At 38.5% G+C, this 23642-nt stretch overlaps 1 protein-coding gene across 1 annotated transcript in view; it reads right to left on the bottom strand.

Annotated features, from left to right (window-relative positions):
- The window catches only part of EEF1AKMT1 (EEF1A lysine methyltransferase 1), a 54637-nt gene extending 33040 nt beyond the window's left edge, over positions 1 to 21597 (bottom strand). The window contains exon 1 of the mRNA XM_087436320.1: positions 21506 to 21597. The gene's annotated coding sequence lies outside the window, so the exon portion shown is untranslated. The remainder of the gene's footprint in view (positions 1 to 21505) is intronic.
- Between the last annotated feature and the right edge of the window lie 2045 nt (positions 21598 to 23642).

Raw genomic sequence — 23642 nt, 5'->3', positions numbered from 1 at the left:
GAATAAAATACCTAGGAATAAGTTTAACCAAAGAGGTGAAAGTCCAGTACACCGAAAACTACAAAACATTGTTGAAAGAAATTGAAGAAGACACAAAAAAATGGAAAGATATTCCGTGTACTTGGATTGGAAGAATTAACATAGTTTAAAATGTTCATACTTCCTAAAGCAATCTACAGATTCAAGGCAATCCCTATCAAAGTTCCAATGATATTCTTCACAGAAATAGAACAAAGAATCCTAAAATTTATATGAAAATATATAAGTATATCTATATTTATACACAAAAGACCCTGAATAGCCAAAGGAATCCTGAGAAAAAAGAACAAAGCTGGAGGCATCACAATCCCTGACTTTAAAATATACTACAAAGCTATAGTAATCAAAATGGCATGGTACTGGCACAAAAACAGACACACAGATCAATGGAACAGAATCGAGAGCCCAGAAATAAACCCAAACATCTATGGACAGCTAGTTTTCAACAAGGGAACCAAGAACATACAATGGAGAAAGGAAAGTCTCTTCAATAAATGGTGTTGGGAAAACTGGACAGTCAAATGCAAAAGAATGAAAGTAGACCATTATCTTACATCATACAAAAAAATTAACTCAAAATGGATTAAAGACAAATGTAAGACCCAAAAGCATAAAACTTCTAGAAGAAAACACAGGCAGTACGCTCTTTGACATCAGTCTTAGCAGCATATTTTCAAATACCATGTCTGACCAGGCAAGGGAAACAAAAGAAAAAATAAACAAATGGAACTATATCAAACTAAAAAGCTTCTGCACAGCAAAGGAAACCATCAACAAGACAAAAAGACAACTTAACAATTGGGAGAAGATATTTGCAAATCATATATCCAACAAGGAGTAAATTTCCAAAATATATAAAGAATTCATACATCCCAAAACCAAAAAAAACAAACAACCTAATCAAAAAATGGGCAGAGGATATGATCAGACATTTTTCCAAAGAAGATATACAGATGGCCAATAGGCACATGAAAAGACGTTCATCACTAATGATTAGGGAAATTCAAATCAAAGCTAGAATGAGATATCATCTCATGCCCGTCAGAATGGCTATAATTAATAAGACAATACAAGAAATAATAAGTGTTGGAGAGGATGTAGAGAAAAGGGAATTCTCATACACTGCTGGAGGGAGTGCAAACTGGTGCAGCCACTATGGAAAACAGTATGGCGAGTCCTCAAAAAATTAAGAATAGGACTACTGTATGATCCAGTTAGTACACTGCTGGGTATTTATGCAAAGAACATGAAAACCTGAATGTGTAAAGATACATGCACCCCTGTGTTCACTGCAGCCTTATTCACAATAGCCAAGACTTGGAAGCAACCTAAGTGCCCATCGAGGGACAAATGGATAAAGAAGATGTGGTGTATATACACAATGGAATATACTCAGCCATAAGAAACGATGAAATCTTTCCATTTGCCACAACATGGATGGACTTTGAGGGTAGTATGCTACGTGAAATAAGTCAGATGGAGAAGGTCAAATACTGTATTATATCACTCATAAATAGAAGATAAAAACAACAATAACAAACACACACAGAGATTAGATTGGTGGTTACCAGAAGGGAAGGGGGAGGGAGGAGGGTGAATGAGGTGATGGGCACATGTGTGTGGTGATGGATGGTAATGAGTCTTTGGGTGGTGAACAAGATGTAGTCTACACAGAAATCGAAATTTAATGATGTACACCTAAAATTTATATGTTATAAACCAATGTTACCTTAATAAAAAAAATCACAAGTACATTTGAAGGAATAAATACACTTCAAAAATTAAAAATAGATAAATAAATAAAATGGACATAGGAAAAAAAAAAAAAGACTGCCATGTGAGGTTACAGTAAGAAGATAGCTGTCTGTGAACCAGGAAGCAGGCTCTCATCAGACACAGAATCTGCCAGCACTTTGATCTTGGAATTACTAGAAATATGAGAAAGAAATTTCTGTTTATAAGCCACCCCGTCTATACTATTGTTATAACAGCCTGAACAGACTAAGATAATTGTATTACATAATTCTTTTTATATATTGCTGAATTCTGTTCGCTAATACTTTGTTATGGATTTCTGCACCTATGTGCATAAGGGATATTGGTCTGCAGTTTCCTGTTTTGGTACTTTCTTTTATTTTGGTATTAGGGTAACACTGGTTGCATAGAACAAGTTTCAAATAATCTCCTCTTCTATTTTCTGGAAGAGACTGAGTAGAATTGGTGCTAATTCTTCTCTAAACATTTGGTGTAATTTTCCAGTGGAATCATCTGCTATGGACTGAATTGTGTCACTCCCCCCAAATTCATATGTTGAAGGCCTCACCCCCAGTGTGACCATATGTGCAGACAGGACGTAAGGAGGTGATAAAGGTTAAATGAAGTCATAAGGGTGGGACTCTAATCTGATAGGGCTGGTGCACTTACAAGAGAAAAGGATACCAGAGCTTGCTTTCTCTCTGCCATGTGAGGACACAGTAAAAAGGCAGCCATCTGCAAGCCAGGAAGAGAGCCCACAGCAGGAACTGAATTGGCTGGCACCTTGATCGTGGGACTTCCCAGACTCTAGAACTGTGAGAAATAAATTCCTGAAGTTTAAGTCTGTGGTGTTTTGTTATAGCAGCCTGAGCAGACTAATATACTATCTATGGCCTGGAGATTTCTTTTATGGGAAATTCAATTTCTTTAATACTTATAGGACCATTCACATTATCTATTTCATATTGGGTGGGTGTTGGTAACTAGTAGTTTTTGAGGAATAGGTCCATTTCATCTAAGGTGTTAAATTTATGTGCATAGGAGTGTCTGTAGTATTCCCTTGTCTTTTCTTTAGGCTCTGTAGTGATATTCCATTTTATTCTTAATATTAACAATTTTTGTCTTATCTCTATTTTCTTTCTTAGTCTTACTAGAAGTTTGTTAATTTTATTGATCTTTTTCAAAGAATCAGTTTTTGCTTAATTGATTTTCTCTATTTTTTCAAAAAATTTCTATTTCATTGATTTATGCTCTTTATTTCCTTACTTCTGCTTTCTCTGCATTTATTTTGCTCTTCTTTTCCTAGTTTTTTGGTGGGAGTTTAGATACTGATTTGAGAACTTTCTCAACTTAACAAGAAATTAAAAAATACATTGAACTGAATGAAAACGAAACAATAAATGCAGCATTTAGTGCTATAAATTTCCCTTTTAGCAACGTCCCACAAAATTTGATAGTCTTTCATTTTCATTCAGTTCAATGTATTTTGTTTTTTTGCTGAGGAAGATTCGCCCTGAGCTAACATCTGTGCAAATCTTCCTCTGTTTTTTTGTATGTGGGTCGCTGCCACAGCATGGCTGACAAGTGGTGTAGGTCTGCACACAGGATCTGAACCAACGAACCCGGGCCACTGAAGTGGAGTGTGTCGAACCCAACTACTATGCCACCAGGCTGGCCCCATTCAATGTATTGTTTAATTTCGCTTGAGAATTTCTCTTTGGCCCATATATTACTTAGAAGTATGTTGTTTAATGTCCAAGTGTTTGGAGATTTCCTGTTATCTGCTCTCTAGTTGTGTATAATTTCAATTGTTTTAAAAGTGTTGAAATTTCTGGGCTGGCCCCGTGGCGTAGCGATTAAGTACGCGCACTCCGCTACTGGTGGCCCGGGTTTGGGTCCCATGCACGCACCGACGCACCGCTTCTCCGGCCATGCTGAGGCCGTGTCCCACATACAGCAACTAGAAGGATGTGCAACTATGACATACAACTATCTACTGGGGCTTTGGGGAAGAAAAAAAGGAGGAGGATGGGCAATAGATGTTAGCTCAGAGCCGGTCTTCCTCAGCAAAAAGAGGAGGATTAGCACGGATGTTAGCTCAGGGCTGATCTTCCTCACAAAAAAAAAGTGTTGAAATTTTTGATACGGCTCAGGATATGGTCTATCTTGGAGAATGTTCCATGGGTGCTTGAATAGAATGTGTATTCTGCTCTTGTTGGGTGGCATGTGCTATAAAAGCAAACAGATCGAAACTTTACAGGCTAGGAGAGAGTGGAACGATATATTCAAAATTCTGAAGGAAAAAACTTTCAGCCAAGATATCCTTCAGATATGATGGAGAAATAATAACTATTCCAGATAAGCAAAAGCTAAGGGAGTTCATTGCCCCAAGACCTCCACTACCAGAAGTACTCAAGAAGGCCCTCACGCCTGAGGAAAAAAAAGAGAAAGGGGATTCAAAGTTTTGAACAAGCAGGAAAATAGGTCGACAAAACCAGAAAAATTGCAGCTCTCTATCAAAATAGATTAGCAAACAATTATAAAACCAAAGATCAAGAGAAGTTAAGCACCAAAAGTAAATATAACCTCATCATGTTAAACACAAACTCACAACACAAGAAGGAATAAGATGTGACAACAACAACTTAGAAGGGTAAGAGGAAAGGATCGAATCAACTTAGTCTAAGGGAATAAGACGCCATCAAAAAATGGACTATCACATCCATGAGATTTTTTATACAAACCTCATGGTAACCACTAACCAAATAATCAGAACAGAATCACACACGATAAAGACAGAGAAAACTAAGAGAACACCCATATGGAACTACCAAACTGAACTGGTAATCTGAAACACACGGGACGAGAAGTAAAAGAAATGCAAAAGAACCAGAAAAAGAGCAATAAAATAGTAACAATAAGCCCTCATATATCAATAATTACCCTAAATGTAAATGGATTGAATTCTCCAATCAAAAGACACAGAGTGGAGGGATGGATTAAAAAACAAGACCCAACAATATGCTGCCTCCAGGAAACACATCTCAGCTCTAAAGACAAACACAGGCTCAGAGTGAAAGGATGGAAGGGACAATACTCCAAGCTAATGGCAAACAAAAGAAAGCAGGTGTTACCATACTTATATCAGACAAAGTTGACTTCAAGATAAAACAGGTAATGAGAGACAAAGAGGGGCAATATATAACGATAAAAGGGACACTCCACCAAGAAGACATATCACTTTTAAATATATATGCAGCCAGGGCCGGCCCTGTGGCTTGGTGGTTAAGTGCGCGCGCTGCGATGCTAGTGGCCCGGGTTCAGATCCCGGGTGCGCATCGAGGCACCACTTCTCCGTTCATCCTGAGGCCGAGTCCCACATACAGCAACTAGAAGGATGTGCAGCTACGACACACAACTATCCACTGGGGCTTTGGGGGGAAAAAATAAAATAAACAAAATCTTTAAATATATATGCAGCCAACACATGAGCACCAAGGTACATAAAGCAACTATTAACAAACCTAAAAGGAGATATTAACAACAACACAATAATGGTAGGGGATCTTAACACCTCACTATCATCAATGGGTAGATCATCCAGACAGAAAATCAATAAGGAAATAACGGATTTCAACGAAAAACCTGAGGAGATGGACTTAACAGATATATAGAGAGCACTCCATCCAAACACAGCAGATTACACATTCTTCTCAAGTGCGCATGGAACATTCTCAAGAATAGACCATATGTTGGGAAACAATGCATGCTTATATAAAGTTAAGAAGATTGAAATCATAAGAAGCATCTTTTCTGACCGTAATGCGATGAAGCTAGAAATCAACTACAAGAAAAAAACTGGGAAAGTGACCCAAAACTGTGGAGACTCAACAACATGCTACTAAACAACCAATGGATCATCAATAAAATTAAAGGAGAAATCAAATCACATCTGGAGACAAATGAAAATGAAAATACACCATACCAGGGCCGGCCCCGTGGCTTAGTGGTTAAGTGCGTGCGCTCTGCTGCTGGCGGCCCGGGTTCGGATCCCGGGCGCGCACTGACACACCGCTTCTCCGGCCACGCTGAGGCCGCGTTCCACATACAGCAACTAGAAGAATGTGCAGCTATGACATACAACTATCTACTGGGGATTTGGGGGGAAAAAATAAATAAATAAAATCTTTAAAAAAAAAAAAAATACACCATACCAACTCATATGGGATGCAGCAAAAGTGGTCCTGAGAGGGAAACTCATTGCAATATAGGCCCACATTAACAAACAAGAAAAAGCCCAAATAAGCAACCTCAAACTAGGCCTAACAGAATTAGAAAAGGAAGAACAAACAAAGCCTAAAGTCAGGAAAAGGAGGAAAATAATAAAAATCAGAGCAGAAATAAATGAAATTGAAATCAGAAAAACAGTAGAAAGGATCAATGAAACAAAGAGCTGGTTCTTTCAGAAGATATACAGAACTGACAAACCCTTAGCCAGATTTACCAAGAAAAAAAGAGAGAAGGCTCAAATAAATAAAATTAGAAATGAAAAAGGAGAAATTACAACAGATACCACAGAAATACAAAAGATTATAAGAGAATACTATGAAAAACTATATGCCAACAAATTGGACAATCTAGAAGAAATGGATAAATTCTTAGACTCATACAACCACAAAACTGAATCAAGAAGAAATAGAGAACCTGAATAGACCAATCACAAATAAAGAGATTGAAACAGTAATCAAAAACCTCCCAAAAAATAAAAGTCCAGGACCAGATGGCTTCTCTGCAGAATTTTACCAAACATTCAAAGAAGATTTAATACCTATCCTTCTCAAACTATTCCAAAAAATAGAGGACGATGGAACACTTCTCAACACATTCTATGAGGCCAACATCATGCTGATACCAAAGCCAGAGAAAGACAATACTAAGAAGGAAAACTACAGACCAATATCCCTGATGAACATAGATGCAAAAATCCTCAATAAAATATTGGCAAACTGAATACAGCAATACATTAAAAAGATCATACACCATGATCAAGTGGGATTTATACCAGGGACACAGGGATGGCTCAACATCTGCAAATCAATCAATGTGATACACCACATTAACAAAACTAGGAATAAAAACCATATGATCATCTCGATAGATGCAGAGAAGGCATTTGACAAGATCCAACATCCATTTATGATAAAAACTCAACAAAATGGGTATAGAAGGAAAGTACCTTAACATAATAGAGATCATATATGACAAATCCACAGCCAACATCATACTCAATGGGGAAAGTCTGAAAGCCCTTACTCTCAGAACAGGAACAAGACAAGGGTGCCCACTCTTACCACTCTTATTCAACACAGTACTGGAGGTTCTGGCCAGAGCAATTAGGCAAGAAAAAGGAATAAAAGGAATCCAAATAGGCAACAAAGAAGTGAAACTCTCGCTGCTTGCAGATGACATGATCTTATATATAGAAAACCCTAAAGAATCCAATGGAAAACTACTAGAAATAATCACAAACTACAGCCAAGTGGCAGGGTACAAAATCAACTTACAGAAATCAGTTGCATTTCTATATACCAACAATGAACTAACAGAAAGAGAACTCAAGAAGACAATCCCAGGGGCCAGCCCCGTGGCGTAGTGGTTAAGTGCGTGTGCTCTGCTGCTGGCGGCCCGCGTTCAGATCCTGGGCGCGTAGCGACGCACCACTTGTCAGGCCATGCTGTGGCAGTGTCCCACATAAAGTGGAGGAAGTCTGGCACAGATGTTAGCTCAGGGCCAGTCGTCCTCAGCAAAAAGAGGAGGATTGGCATGGATATTAGCTCAGGGCTGATCTTCCTCACACACACACACAAAAAGACAATCCCATTTACAATAGCAACAAAAAGAATAAAATATTTAGAAATAAATTTAACCAAAGAGGTGAAAGACCTATACAGTAAAAACCATAAGACTTTATTGAAAGAAATCAATGATGACATAAAGAGATGGAAAAACATCCCATGCACATGGATTGGAACAATCAACACAGTTAAAATGTCCATACTAGCTAAAGCAATCTACAGATTCAATGCAATCCCAATCAGAATCCCAAGGAGATTCTTCATGGAAATAGAACAAAGAATTCTAAAATTCATATGGGGCAACAAAAGACCCCAAATAGCTAAAGCAATCCTGAGAAAAAAGAACAAAGCTGGAGGCATCACAATCTCTGACTTCAAAACATACTACAAAGCGATAGTAATTAAAACAGCATGGTACTGGTACAAAAACAGACACACAGATCAATGGAACAGAATTGAAAGCCCAGAAATAAAACCTCACATCTACAGGCAGTAATCTTTGACAAAGGAGCTAAGAACATACAATGGAGAAAGTAAAGTCTCCTCAATAAATGGTGCTGGGAAAACTGGACAGCCACTTGCAAAAGAATGCAAGTAGACCATCTTCTTTCACCATACACAAAAATTAACTCAAAATGGATCAAAGATGTGAAGGTGAGACCTGAAACTATAAAACTCCTGGAGGAAAACATAGGTAGTACACTATTTGTCACCGCCCATAAAGGGATCTTCTTGAATTCCATGTCTACTCAGTCAAGGGAAATAAAAGAAAAAATAAACAAGTGGGACTTCATCAGATTAAAGAGCTTCTACAAGGCAAATGAAACCAGGATCAAAATGAACAGGCAACTCACCAGCTGGGAGAACACATCCGCAAACCATATATCTGACAAGGGATTAATCTCCATAATATATAAAGAACTGATGCAACTGAACAACAAAAAAACAAACAACCAGATCAAAAAATGGGTAGAGGAAATGAACAGACAGTTCTCCAAAGAAGATACACAGATGGCCAACAGGCACATGAAAAGATGCTCAACATCACTAATCATAAGGGAAATGCAAATCAAAACCACACTAAGATATCACTTTACACCTGTTAGAATGGCTATAATCACGAAGACAAAAAACAACAAATGCTGGAGAGGCTGTGGAGAAATGGGAACCCTAATCCACTGCTGGTGGGAATGCAAACTGGTGCAGCCTCTATGGAAAACAGTATGGAGATTCCTCAAAAAATTAAAAATGTAAATCCCTTATGATCCAGCTATCCTACTACTGGGTATGTACCTAACAAACCTGAAATCAACAATCCAAAGAGGCTCATGCACCTGTGTTCATGGCAGCATTATTCACTGTAGCCAAGACATGGAAGCAACCCAAGTGTCCCTTGACTGATGATTAGATAAAGAAGATGTGGTATATATATATACCATGGAATACTACTCAGCCATAAAAAAAGACGTTCCCACTTGCAACAATGTGGATGGACCTGGAAGGTATTACGTTAAGCGAAATAAGCCAGAAAGAGAAAGACAAACACCACATGATTTCACTCATATGTGGAAGGTAAACCAACACATGGACGGAGAGAACTGTTTGGTGGTTACCAGGGGCAAGGGGGGTGGGGGGATGGGCAGAAGGTGTGGATGGAGGCATGTATATGTTGAGTGACAAACAATAATGTAAAACAAAAATTTCACAATAAAAAAATAATAAAAGCAAATAGATCATTTTGGTTGATGGTGTTATGATGTCCTCCTATATTCTTGCTGGTTTCCCATCTAGTAGTTCAATCAGTTGCTGAGAGGGAATTGAAATCCTGTTATAATGGTAGATTTGTCTATTTTTCCCTTCAGTTCTATCACTTTTTGCTTCGTGCTTCATGTAATTTAAAATGTTCTTGTTTGGTGTTACAAATTTAGAATTGCTATGTGTTATTGATGAATTAAACCTTTTTATCATTATGTAATGTTTCTCTTTGTTGCTGGTGATATTCTTTGCTCTGAACTCTATCTAGTATTAATAAAGCTACTCTTGCTTTATTTTTTTCCTTGATTAACGTTTGCATGGTATATATTTTTCCCTCCTTTGACTTTCAACCTATACCATCATATACTATCATATTTGAAGTGAGTTTCTTGTAGACAGCAAATAGTTAGGTACTTTATTTTTAATACACACTCGGCTAACCTCTGTCTCTTAATTGGTGTATTTAGACCATTTACATTTAATGTTATTCTTGATATATGAGTGAAGTCTACCATTTTATTATTTGCGGTTTGTTCACTATTTTTTCATTCCTGTTTCATTTTCCTGCCTTCCTGTACATTACTTGAACATTTTTAAAAAATTCCATTTATAGCAAAAGACAAATGGGCAAAAGACTTGAACATGTACTTCACAAAAGATATGTGAACACATAAATAGTCAAAAATCATATGAAAAGGTATTCAACCTTATTAGTTATCAGAGAATGCAAATTATGGTTATAATGAGATACCATTACACATCTAACCAGATTGAATAAAATTAAAAAGCCTGATAATACCAAATATTTTTGAGGATGTGGAGTAATGGAAACTAGCTACTCTGCTGTTGAAATGTAAACTGAAGAAAACATTTTGGAAAACAATTTGACCTTACCCCTACACTCTTCCACTCAGCAATTCTATATCTACATATACATACAGACCACATAACTATATGAAACTCTTACGATTTGCATGAATAGCCATGTAAAAGATGTTCAAAGTAGAAATGTGTAATAGCAACAATTAAAATCAACTGAAATGTCCAACCATTGGACATTATACAATATACTATTGTACATCCCTACAATGGAATACTATACAGCAATGAAAACATTTTATAACTTCATTTGTTTCCTTTGTTGGCTTACTAGCTATAATTCTTTGTTATTTAAGTGGTTGCTTTAAGGTTTACTGTATATGTCTTTAATGTATCACAGCATACATTCAAACGTTATTATATCACTTCACATATTGTATTAGAACCTTACAATAGTATACATACTTCCATTCCTTTCCTCCAAGCCTTTGTGTTACTGTTGTCCTACATATTGTAATTTTTTATAAACCCACACCATATTGTTAAATTTAAAAATCTTATATATTTACCTACAAAGTAACCATTTACAGTGCACTTCATTTTGTTGTACTAATATTTCTATTTTGTCATTTTCCTTCTGCTTCAATGACTTAAACATTTCTCGTAGGGCAGTTCTGCTGGTGACGCATTCTTTCAGCTTTTGTATGTCTAAAACTGTCGTTATATCACCTTACCCTTTGAAAGATATTTCTGTTGCACCATGGAATTCTAGGCTGACAGTTTCTTTCTCCTCAGTACCCTAAAGATGTTCCTTCACTGTCTACTGGCTGCATTACTTCTAGAATAAAATCTGCTGTCACCCTATTTTTGTTACTTTTTGTGTCTTTCTTCCCTGGCAGCTTTTAAGATTTTTTTATCACTGGTTTTGAGCATTTGGTTATGATGTGCCTTGGTGGAGTTTTCTTCACGTTTCTTGTTCTTTGGGTTTACCGAGCCTCTTGGATCTGTGGGTTTATAGTTTTCCTCAAATTTGGAAAGTTTTTGGTCGTTATTTCTCAAACACTTTTCTGCTGCCCTTCCCTTTCTGGGACCCCAATTACACATATATTATGTGGCTTGAAATTGTCCTGAAGTTGTCTGATGCTCTATCCATTAAAAAACATCTTTTCCTCTTTGTATTTCATTTGTGATAGTTTCTATTTCTGATCTTAAAGTTTACTAATCTTTTATTCTTCAATGCCCAATCTGCTGTTAATCTCATCCAATGTAATTTTCATTTCAGATATTGTAGTTTTCAGTTCTAGAAGTTTGATTTTATATCTTTCATATTTGTACTTAACATTCAATCTTTCCTCCAGGTTTCTGAATGTACAGAACACAGTTATAACTGTCCATATTGCCTACTAATTATAACATCTGTGTCTGTTCTGGGTCAGCTTCAATTGATTGATTTTCTCCTTATTATGGGTTGTATTTTCTTGCTTCTTTGCATGCTTGGTTATTTTTTTATGGAATGCCAGATATTATTAATTTTAACTTGTTGGATGGTAGATATTTCTGTACTCCTAAAGTATAAATATTTTTAAATTTAATTATAAATTAATATTTATGAATATAAATATTCTTGAGATTTGTACTGGGACACAGTAGTTAAGTTACTTGGAAACAATTGGATCCTTTCAGGTCTTGCTTCTAAGACTGTTAGTAGAGAGCAGAGCAGCATTTAGCCTAGCACTAATTACTACTCACCACTGTGGCAAAATGTTTCTAAGTATTCTATTCAATGCCCCATGAACTGTAAGGTTTTGCAGTACAGCTGGTGGGAAGAGGCACTATTCCTGGTCTTGAATTAATTGTTCCTTCAAATCCTTTCAAGTACTTCTTTTCCTAGCCTCACGTAGTTTCTCAAGGAGGTCTCTCTGCAGATGTCTAGAGTTCTTTCTCTACACAGCTCTCTCACCTCTGGTACTCTGCCTGGCACTCTAGCCACACTGGCTTCCCCAGATTTTTTGCAAAATTTCCTCAACTCAGTGAGTTGGCTGGGCTCAGCCTGGGTTCCTCTTTCCTGTCTAGCAGTCTGGAAACTTTTCAAGGCAGTAAGATGGGACAATCATCAGGCTCATCTTTGCTGTTCCCTGGTCTCAAGGATCACTGCCCTTTGTTGCCTGGTGTCCAATATCTTGAAAAACATTTTTTCACATTTCTCATCTGTTTTCTTAGTTATATCAGATGGGAGGGGAAATTTTTTTTTTTTTTAAAGATTTTATTTATTTTATTTTTTGCCCCCAAAGCCCCAGTAGATAGTTGTATGTCATAGCTGCACACCCTTCTAGTTGCTGTATGTGGGACTCGGCCCCAGGATGGACAGAGAAGTGGTGCCTCAATGCGCATCCGGGATCCGAACCCGGGCTGCCAGCATCGCAGCGCGCGCACTTAACCACCAAGCCACAGGGCCGGCCCTGGGAGGGGAAATTTAGCCCTTGTTACTCCAAGTGGAAGTCCACAACAGTAAAAAAATAATTAACAGTGATATGTACTAACAAGGATGCATCTCAAGAACATGTAAATCACAAAGTTACAGATGAATATACATAGTATAAATGATTCTACTTAAATGAAGTTCAGAAACATGCAGATAAAAGCAAGTGAATGAAAAACTAAAGTTTAAAGGTAGTGGTTACCCCTGGGAATGAGGGATAGGCTTAGAGAATAATACACGTAATAATTTTTAAAATTTTTATTACATATCAGCAGAGACCTGTGGATTTGATTCTGTAAGTAGGAAGCACCTGAAACGGCTTCCAAACAGTTTGACGCCTCAACCAGAGTACTGAAATCTTTCAGAGAACTTAGAATAAACCTCATGGAATAACTCATCTGACGTCCTTCCATACATATTTTTTACACTGTACGTTGATCCCCATTAAGTTATGAAATTATTATAGTGGGACATCAGCATTTTTAATAAATATGTTTAAATGTATCAAAGAAAAAAAATGTATCAAAGTATATGGCCTATAGTAGAAGTATCGCTTTGTGAAATGTTTTAGCATAAATATACATGTGTGTACTGGGTCGTGTATCACGATGCAAGGGTTTTAGTTTTAAATGTTTAAAAATTTCCATTGTAAACTATCTGCAATGTGTGCACACATCCATCTCAAGACATAGATGTTCCATCCAGTACTTTATTGGACTAGCTCATTTAAATACCTTTTACCTGAAGCAGATATTTCATGGTTTTTCTTTATCCCAACTGTGGAAAAGCATTTCTGCTGTTATTTAGACATTCAGAAAACAGTATGATACCGTATTAAGAGCATGGACTCTGGAGCTAAATTACCTAGGTTTATTTTATTTATTTATTTTATTTATTTATTTATTTTTTCCCCCCAAAGCCCCAGTAGATAGTTGTATGTCATAGTTACACAGCCTTCTAGTTGCTGTATGTGGGATGCGGCCTCAGCATGGTCGGAGAAGCAGTGTGTCGGTGCGCACCCGGGATCCGAACCCGGGCCGCCAGCAGCGGAGTGTGCGCACTTAACCGCTAAGCCGCGGGGCCGGCCAAATTACCTAGGTTTAAATCACGGCTATCCACTTACTACCTGCACAGCTTTGAGCAAGTATTTAACCTCTCTGTGCCTCAATTTCCTCACCTATAAAATAGAGATAATTTTATATTATCTCCATATTTATGGATAATAACACCTACTTAATAGGGTTATTGTGAGTTAAATGGGTTACTAGCTATAAAGTGCCTAATAGTCTTTGGCACACAGTAGAAATACAAATATTACCTACCATTATTATTTGAAGTTGCAGTATATCATTAATAATATGGTATCCATCACAACTACTAAACAAGATACTTTAGTACTTTCATGACTGTCCACTTTACAAAAAGTGAATTGCCAGAAAAGTGAATGGCTGAAACTGGACCATAGGAAATCAGTAATTTGAAGGGAATAATATGAAGTGTGATAAGAAACTTGACGAGCATAGTGAATGCCACTGGTAGCCAGCAGGATTTAACTTTGGCTTTGACTGACTTGTAACAAATATTCCACTCACAGATTTAAGATATACTTTTTTTTCCTCATTTTAACAGCTCTGAAATCAGGACGTGACTTTAAAATAACGGTGTATAAGTTTAATGGTCAGCATGTTTTCTCAAAGTGATGGTACATTCTTACAATCCATGGCATCTCAGATTTGATGAATATAGTTATCACTATATCAACTGTAGGCAATAATTCAGTGAATCAACCATGCAGCAGATCCATCATTTTACAGCCTCAAAATAAAGTGGTCAGAAAGAGGTGAGACAGTTCTGGAGGTTGAAAACATCCAACTGGTACCCATGGGAATGAATGGTGAAAGAGAGTGTACATACATAAAGGTCATTAGAGGATTCTGGGAGGACTGTTTCCATATTTAGATAATTACACTGGTACAATCTGTCTGATGTAACTATTTTGGAACTCAAGAGTTTATTCGAAGGCTTGCAACTTCCAGGGGAAGATTTAAATTGTGGTTAATTTCAGTCACTTTTGGCACTTAGCTTGGCAGTGACTACCCATGCCCCACTCCTTATCCCTGTGTCAGGAAGCTGTGCACATGTTCCTGTTTTGTGCTCAGGTCTTAATTTATAGAGCTGACTGAGTGAGGACACGGAAAGTTCAACGCCATTGAAAGAAAAGTTTAATGTTAGTCACAGTTCCCCTAGAAATGAGAGGAACGGTGCACCATGAAGGGCCACATAAAACTTGTCACATGCAGGGACAAGGAAGCAGACAGAGAGAACTGGGACTATGCCCTTATTGCTAAGGTGGTGGAAAGGAACTAGGTGGAGATGTCCCCTATTGGGCAGGGAGGCAAAACACACGTTCTATAGTTTGTGGTTGCGAGGTTTGTGATAGGACTTACCACTACACCACCGGGGCTTGCCCCTGGTATGGCTTTTATGTGCCCACGAGAGCTGGCTTGCAGGAAAGATGTAAACAACTTTGGCCATTAGTTTGACCCTATAGTTAATGGGTGCCAAGTAAACAAATCCAAAATCTAAGAACACACAGTTTCAACAGTTCCAGGAGCAGGTGATATGCAACCTGTGGGAGCCAGGATAGGCAATAAAGTCTCTGTCCCTCAAATATTGGGGATCTGTGTTCTGATCACCAATCACTGCTTTTGACTGCGGAGGAACAGACACAAAGTCAGGCAGCCATCGTTGCAGGGCTCCCACTGTTGCAAGCACTCCCCCTACACTTGAAACAACTTTGAGGGGATTTAAAGGGCCAGCACCTTTTCCTCTCTTTCATTTTTCTCTTTCTCCCCTTTTGGGAGCCAGACATTTAAGGACTAGACTATTATAAAAAGCAACCAAATATATGGGGAAATTTAGAAAGTCACTGTGCATGCCCAGGAACAAGTGTAAGCTCAGAAAAGACCTGAGGAGACCTTAAGGTTACACTTCAGGCTGATCCTCAGCACAAAGACAGCCTACAACAATTGAAAAAACAAAAATAATAAAACAATAACAAAACCCAGCAAATCCTGGGGAAAGGGAAGAATCTTATTTCCAGTTACCACATTATTAGATTCAAATATCCAGTTTTCAACAAAAAAAAAAATCACAAGGCATACAAACAGGAAAGTATGGCCCATTCAAAGGAAAAAAGTAAATCAACAGAAACCATCCCTGAGAAAGATCAGATAGCAGATCTACTAGACAAAGACTTTATTTATTTATTTATTTTTCCCCCAAAGCCCCAGTAGATAGTTGTATGTCATGGTTGCACAGCCTTCTAGTTGCTGTATGTGGGATGCAGCCTCAGTATGGCCAGAGAAGCGGTGTGTCGGTGCGCGCCCAGGATCCAAACCCGGGCCACCAGTAGCGGAGTGCGAGCACTTAACCGCTAAGCCATGGGGCCGGCCCCTAGACAAAGACTATAAAACAACTGTCTTAAAGATAGTGACAGAACTAAAGGAAGATGTGGAAAAAGTTAAGAAAATGATGTATGAACAAAATGGAAATATCAGTAGAGACAGAAAACATAAAAGGAAACCACAAAGAAATTCTGAAGCTGAAAATTACAATAACTAAAACGAAAAATTCAAAAGCAGATTGGAAGCAGGCATTAGAATCAGCAAACTTGGGGGCCGGCCTGGTGGCTTAGTGGTTCAGTGCGCGCGCTCCGCTACTGGCAGCCTGGGTTCGGATCCCGGGCACACACCGACACACCACTTCTCCGGCCATGCTGAGGCCGTGTCCCACATACAGCAACTAGAAGGATGTGCAACTATGACATACAACTATCTACTGGGGCTTTGGGGGGAAAAAAAGGAGGAGGATTGGCAATAGATGTTAGTTCAGAGCCAGTCTTCCTCAGCAAAAAGAGGAGGATTAGCATGGATGTTAGCTCAGGGCTGATCTTCCTCACACACAAAAAATAAATAAATAAAAAATAATAAAAAATAATAATAATAAAAAAAACTTGCCTGGAAATTTCAGGATACTGTTTAATTAAAAAAAAAGAATCAGCAATCTTGGAGATAAAATAATTGGAATTATTGACTCTGAAGAAAAAAGAAAAAAAGATTGAAGAAAAGTGAACAGAGCCTAAGGAACCTGGGGTACACCATCAAGTGGACCAACATACACATTGTGGGAGTCCCAGAAAGAGAAGAGAGAGAAAGGGACAGAGAGATTATTTGAAGAAATAATGGCTGAACACTTTCCAAATTTGGTGAAAAACATGACTATAAACATCCAAGAAGCTTAACGAATCCTTATAAGGATGAACTCAAAGACACCCACACCAATACACATTGTAATCAAACTATCGAAAGCCAAAGACAGAATCTTAAAAGCACCAAGAGAGGTGACTTGTCATATACAAGGGATCATCAATAAGACCATCAGATTTCTCATCGGAAACTTTGAGACCAGAAGGCAGTAGACTGCTATATTCAAAGTGCTGAAAGAAAAAAAAAAATCAACCAAGAATCCTATATCCGGGAAAAATGTCCTTCAAAAGTGAGGGAGAGGGGCCAGGCTGGTGGCACAGTGGTTGAGTTTCGGCACGCTCTGCTTCAGCACCCCGGGGTTCGGGGGTTTGGATCCCAGGAGTGGACCTACACTGCTCATCAAGGCATGCTGTGGCGGCGTCCCACATACAAAATAGAGGAAGATGGGCACAGACGTTAGCTCAGGGCCAATCTTCCTCACCAAAAAAAAAGAAAAAGAAAAAGAAAAAGAAGTGAGGGAGAAATCAAGACATTCCCAGATAAACAAAAGCTGAGGGAGTCTGTTACCACTAGACCTGCCCTGCAAGACATGGTAAAGTGAGTCCCGCAGGTTGAAATGAAAGGACACTAGACAGTGACTCAAAGCCGTATGAAGAAATAAAGATCTCAGTAAAAGTAAATATATAGACAATTATAAAAGCTAGTATTATTGTAACTTTGATTTGTAACTCTTTTTGTTTTCTGCATGATTTAAGAGACTGACACTCAAGTGTCCATCAACAGATGAGTGGATATACATACAAAGGAATATTATTCAGCCTTGAATAGGAAGAAAATTCTGACATATGCTACACACATGTGGATGAATCTTGAGGACATTATGCTGAGTGAAATGAGGCAGTCACAAAAAGACAAATACTGTATCATTCCACTTATATGAGGTACCTATAGTAGTCAAATTCATAGAGACAGAAAGTAGAATGGGGTTGCCAGGGGCTGGGGGGGGGAGTGAGAATGGGGAGTTTAATGTGTGTAGTTTCAGTTTTACAAGACGAAAAGAGTTCTGGAGATGGATGGTGGTGATGGTTTCACAACAGTGTGTTATGTACTTAACACTACTGAACTGTACACTGAAAAACAGTTAAGATGGTAAATTATATGTTATGTGTACAGTACCACAATAAAAATATTGGGAACAAACGTTATTAGAGTAAACATCAATGAGCTGTTAAGCTAGGTAATTAGATTGGGTTGTTACGGCTTTGGCTATTAGAGAATGTTTCCCTGAAGAAGTGATATTTAAGCTAGGCTCTAAAGAATAAAATTCTTCCTTAGGCAAAGAAAGGAGAAGCAGCATTCAAGGTAGAGGAAACAGCATTTGCATCGAGTGGTAGAAGAACTGATTCATTAACAGTTCAAGGTAAATTAGGAATAATCTCAAAAGAACTGCCTACCCACTCAGCAATAAAATAATGTTCACATTGAACTGATAATTTGAATTTTATTGTTTGATAGTTTTGTTTATATTTAATTTGAGAATGTGTTTGGTTTTATAGTTGTATAAGGATCAAAAGCACTATGAATTCTTTACTTTTGAGGTTATAATTTAGAATAAAAATTACTTAAGTCAACACAGAAGTATCTGCAGCAGTCTCACTGAGGAATGCTATGAAGGCTCAAAATGAGTAATTCTAGTTTATGGCAATAAACATAAAGAATCAATTTTTAGGAAAGTATACCAGGAGCTATCAAGCTGGAGAATTTCCAAGTGGAAATTCCAAAGATTAGTCTGTGTGCATCCTGAACTAAGAAAGACTGAGAAAACAGCAAACTGATGTGCAAACTACTAATAGGTTTCATTTTGGTTTAGTTTTTCAGCATTGAGAGTTTCGGTCAGGAAAAGAATCAGGCAACTATTAAAATCCAACATGTCCCAGCAGAGTTGAAGCGTACAAAGAGTTACTGACCAAAGCTGCACCATGAGACTGCCTAGAAGAGTTGAAGGACAAAGAAATGTGTATGTATGTGTGTGTATATATATGTGTGTGTGTGTGTGTCTATATACATTTAAATAAACACACACATACATATACACATATGTATATCCCTGATATAGACAGGAATATTTGAATTTGTATTTATTAATACTAAACACTTTCCATAGCTGCATCTGTGGAAAAGGGCTTTCAAACGGCAGGTTAAAACCTGTTAATCATTTAGAAATAAAGCATGAAAACCATAAAAAAAATCCAGTTGACTTAAGTACAAAACAAAGAATTCCAAAAGGCAGTTTAAGCAAACTGTCTACTTTCATAGCTGTAAAAGGCAATTAAATTTCAATGTACATTTTAGTATGACTTTGATCCAAAAATAAAAGTTTATTTTTAAAGCTGATCAAATCCATTCATTTGACAATCATTTACTGAGGCAGTACCTTGTCCTAAGCACTGTTCTTAGTGATGGGAATCAAAGTCCCTGTCCTCCTGGAGTTTATATTCTAGTGAGGTGGAGACAGACTATAAACAATAGGAATAAAATATACATTGGACGATGATAAGATCAATGGAGGAACATGTAGACAGGGTAGGGGGCTGCAATTTTAGCAGTCAGAGACTGTTTCCTACATTATTAAAGTGAGTTTGAATGTATCACTTCTTAAGAGGGAAAAACTGAAATCTATTTATGTAATAAACATCACTAAAGACTAAATTAAATGAACCTTAGTTTTAATATACTAATTTTTTTACTTAAGTCACTACTTTATCATACTTTCAGCATTGCATTATTTAAAAATTTTTCAAGTGGGTTTGTGAAATGGCTGTGCAAGAGATTGTCAACTCCACACAGGTTGGGAAATGCTGTGTTATATTCCTATTAAACTGACGCTCAGCCGTATGTGGCTCATACTCTAGATCAGCGGTTCTCACAGGAGAGCCAGGAAGATTTTGCCCCCCAAGGGAACATTTGGCAATGTCTGGAGACATTTTTGGTTGTCACAACTGGGGAGGGTGCTAGTGGCATTTAGGGAGTAGAGGCAGGTTTACAGGACAACCTTTCACAACAGGGAACTACCTGGCCCAAAATGTCAATAGTGCTAGGGTTGAGAAACCCTGCTCTAGAGGGAAAGAAACATAGACAAATAATTGTGACAATGTGGTGGGCCCTCTATTAGAGAAGCACCATTTAGCGCCATAGGACCAGAGTGAAGAGCATGTGTGGGTGGAGGACAGAAGTGAAACAGCAGGTGGCATTTTCACTTGGCCTTGAGGGAGAGGAAAGGATGAAGGATTACAGAAGGAAGGCATGAGCAAAGGGCTGGACGCGTTAACGTGCAGCATCAGCAGGGATTAGCAGGCTCCAAATGGGCTGTGGTTACTTTCTATTTCTTTAGAGTACTTAACTCAATATAACTAATGTAATCTTTAAAAGTTATGTTTCAAATGCATAAAATTCTTCAATTTCCATATATTAAATTTACTTAAAGCAAGTCCCTCCCTCCCCCACTGTATAAATTTGAACAGTATCATATTGCCTTCTGCAAGTAATTTCGGTCAAGGCAGCGTGATCCAGTGGAAAGAGTATTAACCTAGGAGTCACTCCAGACTTCTCGGTAAACTGGGGGGGGACAGGGGGGGACGGGACGATGACCCGGGCTTCTTCTGTGAATGGACAAGAGCGGCCTAGATGTTCCTAAATACTTGATGCATATTGCTGTATGATTCTACCCTTAACTCGACCTACTGTCAGAAAAGGGCTATAATCTGCTATAATTTTTTTTTCATCTTTGCATACATAGTTACCTGTGACTACAATGGTTCTTTCTTTTTCCTTTTCTAAAATTCTATTTATCCTGTTATTTTTAAAACTAACCAAAAAACGGAGGTAAACGACCTCCAGCGAAATACAGATCATAAATGTACAACGTGATGAGTTCTGCTCTCTACACCTCCATGTAAGCACAGCCCGTACGGAGACCCTTCTGCGTCACGTCACTGCTCCGAAAAGTGTCCCCACCGGCGGGGTCCCGAGGACGACGCTCCCGTGCCCCGGCCTTCACCAGCCGGGGACTTCCCTGGAGAGCGGGGCCGGCTGCTGCTGCACACGCGCTGCGCCCCGCAGAGGCCCGGCCTCCTGACCCTCGACGCGGCGCCCTGGCTGGACGAGAGGCCGCAGAGGCGGCAAGGCCAGCAGGCCAGGCCGCCTCCCTGCTCGGAGGGAAGCGCCGTCTCCGCGTGCTGCCGCAGCCGGGGGTGAACCTCCCCTCCGCACACGGACGGCCGCAGCCCGGGCCGCGCGGTCCAGTCCGGCGCCGGGGCCCACGAGGCCGGTCACGCACAACCGGGACCCAGGCTCCCCTCTGGGCTCGTCTGCACCTCGCCCGCCATTCCCTGGACAGCGCTAATTAACCCCTTCCTCCCTTGCTGCACTGGAGAAAGGGTGAGAAACTGAAAAACAAGCACAACCGCCTCCAAAGCCGCTGAGCAGCTCAAAATCCAGCCCCCCAACCACTACCGCGCCCCAGCGCGTCCACTCACCGGCCACGCGTGCGCAGTCGCCCCAGGAAAAGAACCCACGAGCAGTGGGCGGAGCCGACCCGAGCCGCCTTCGCGCATGCCCACACCTTCCAGCCCGAGGGCTCCCGGAAAGCCTGGGAACTCAGTTTTCTGGAGGCGTTTCAATCCCGCACTAACGGTCTACGAGGGCTGACACTCGCTGGGAATTGTTCCCTCAGTTTCTCTATCTTTGGCAATGAAAACATTTTTAAGGTTTTAATTAGATTCCCTTCAAGTTAAACGCATTCCAAGAAACCTACCATCTTGCACTTGAGAGTAGATGTACGTTTCACAAATATTAATCAAGGCTTCGTTTGTCTAGTCTACTCAGTCTTAGAGAAATTGAGGCTTTATAATATTGATAGGATTAGAAAAAATCTTTTAAACTCTGCACTTTAATCAGACTTCCTCCTCAATATGATTTGCCTTCCCAAACTTAATAAGGTTAATATGTCTAGCCATATGTATTTTTCATTTGGGGATTAGCTGCAAAGAATGCAAGAGATGTAAATGAGTGCAAGATGTGATTGGTGAACAGATGATGTAGACAGCTGTCTTCACACTGAAATACGACCAGCTACTACTTTGGCAAATAATCTAATTAAAGCAACAACATTCTCTATGAAAACGATTCAAAACGTGGGATACTTTTTGGTCAGCGGACTTGCTGTTAGTCTCTCAGAGCCTTCAGTGTTGAATGCAACCATCAATACATATTAATACATTTAGCACAGTACCTGGCACATAACAGGCACTTATTAAAAGTAAGGTACCCTTCCACCTTGGGAGTTACCAAATCATAAGTGATATATTTATTTTCCATTCCCCAAGGCAATCAATCTATATTATGTTCCTACCTTCCTTTCTGTCATTTTCTTTACCAATTTCATTATCTTGCTAAGTTTTATATATTCTGCTCAATAGCTTTAAATCCTTTCTGGTATAAGGTGAAGATATAAATGAATTGCTCAGCTGTCAAATGATGCCATTTAGTAGTGCATAAAACAGGTTTACAACTTTGGGGGTACCATAATTTCTATTTTAAATACTATTTCCAGGTCTATAGTAATCCATGTTTTATTTTTACTTTGCTTTGAACTGATGACAAGTCTATTAAACCAAATTTTCAAAACCAGGTGTAACTTAGCAAAGGAGCAGAAAAGAAAATATATAAAACAAACTAAAATCAATAACATGAACAAGAAACAATTACCAACTTTTATGGCAGTATACTTTTACAGAGGTAGTGTTCTATACTTAGGACACTTTCTTGGTTTATAATTTAACAGAAAAGTTTATGCAGAAGCAAATTAGGTTTGGTTTGAAACAGATCTTTTTAAGCTTTCAAAGTTTCAACTGCTTTCATGGCATGTGAGACACAATAGTTACCTTCACGTAACGTGTATTGCTATACGTTCTTTTTATACTTAAAGTGACCAAAGTCAGGAAGTTCAAATAGTTTTACCTCCACCAACAGCGCTGATTGCTCAGACAGCATGTCACAGTAATACACGAAGATTAAAATTTTCCTAGTGAAATGTTTGCATTGTAATTTAATGGTTTTTGCAAGTCATAAAAAATTTAAAATATGAAAGGCAATTTGATTCTCATTGAAGTAAAGAGAAAATTACTTGTCAAGTTAAACTGGACTTGAAAGATGCTTTCAAATCAATTTCAATTCAGCAATTATTCCTTTTGTGTACTCAGAAATGATTTTTGTTCATCTTCCTACTCTTCAGAAATGGTATATAAAAGAAATGGAGATTACTCTGGAAAGATCTCTTAGGATAAAGATGAAGCTAGACTCAATGTTTCTTTTGTAAAAGTAACTAGTAATTACCTATAATTACAAGAACACCAATTCAGGTGTTTTTCTTCCATTCTTTGAGTGCTTTATCACCAAATTACTCAAAGTAACTAAGCATGTTCCCTAGAATTCTAGTCCCAAAGGAAGCTTTGAGGAGAGACTATTCAATAAACTGAGGAAAATGTAATAAAGATCTTCTTCTATAGCTTCACACTGTGTATTAGTGTAGTAAAGCCTTTCACTTCACACAGTAAAGAAACTTGTTTTATTTCTCCAATTTATTTGATAACAGCTAAATTATGAAGAATTAGC

This window comes from Ceratotherium simum, chromosome 10 (genome assembly GCF_057802395.1).
Source record: "Ceratotherium simum simum isolate JZ-2026a chromosome 10, ASM5780239v1, whole genome shotgun sequence".
NCBI classification, from domain to species: Eukaryota; Metazoa; Chordata; class Mammalia; order Perissodactyla; family Rhinocerotidae; genus Ceratotherium; species Ceratotherium simum.
This window is presented reverse-complemented; position numbering and strand designations above follow the sequence as displayed.